Raw genomic sequence first — 831 nt, 5'->3', positions numbered from 1 at the left:
CTCAAGTTGTGTCCCTATCTTGAATATGTCAGCCTTCTTTGTGCCATCCTGCGCAGGTGTGGACATCTTAGAACGTGATGCTGAAGCGTGATGCATCGAATTCTCACTTAAGGCCTCAAATATAGCCCATACCTCATTCTCACACTTAAGCATGAAAGTGCCCCCACAGGCAGCATCGACCATTTGACGATTCTTCTTAGTAAGCCCGTCATAAAAATATTGCACCAGTTGCTAACGAGGCACTTGGTGGTGGGGACATTTTTAGAGAAGATCTTTCATCCTCTCTCACGTCTCATGAAACATTTCTTCATCAATTTGTGAAAAACTGGTGATAACTTTTCGATATTGGTTCGTTTTACCAATCGGAAAATATTTCGTGAGGAACTCGCTTTGCATGTATTCCCTAGTGGTAATCTGAACCGTATCTAGAGCCTCCAGCCAGTGCTTGGCTTTATCTTTGAGGAAGAAAGGGAACAACGTTAACCTTAACGCGTCATCCCCAAAATTATTGATTCGCACTATAGAGCAGATATCAAAAAATTCATCGAGATGACGGTAGGGGTCTTCGTTGCTAAGGCCGTAAAAAGATGGTAACATTTGGATGACACTAGCTGGTTGCTCTTTGTAATTGGCATTTTTAACACATAATTTTCAATAAAATGTTTTAGAAAATCGACAACCAAATAATAAAACTGACTTTCCACTTTCGTGGCGAGTACGGGTTGATCCACGGGAAACGTGAAATACTCTAATTACATCCAAAATTGTAGTGTATTAATATTAACAATGTTTACACGTGTTCAGTTACAACTAATTACGCAATGAAGACAA

At 40.0% G+C, this 831-nt stretch overlaps 1 non-coding gene across 1 annotated transcript; it reads left to right on the top strand.

The window, feature by feature from the left end:
• Nucleotides 1-241: 241 nt before the first annotated feature.
• LOC149828688 (small nucleolar RNA R71) lies at nt 242-347 on the top strand. The gene has a single exon (XR_016434499.1). It is a non-coding gene; the product is annotated as a small nucleolar RNA R71 (small nucleolar RNA).
• The last annotated feature ends 484 nt before the right edge of the window (nt 348-831 follow it).

The sequence above is a fragment of the Nuphar pumila genome, chromosome 9 (genome assembly GCF_984573655.1).
Source record: "Nuphar pumila chromosome 9, dmNupPumi1.hap1.1, whole genome shotgun sequence".
Classification (NCBI taxonomy): Eukaryota; Viridiplantae; Streptophyta; class Magnoliopsida; order Nymphaeales; family Nymphaeaceae; genus Nuphar; species Nuphar pumila.
The sequence above is the reverse complement of the archived record's forward strand: the minus strand, read 5'-3'. Positions and strand labels throughout refer to the sequence as shown.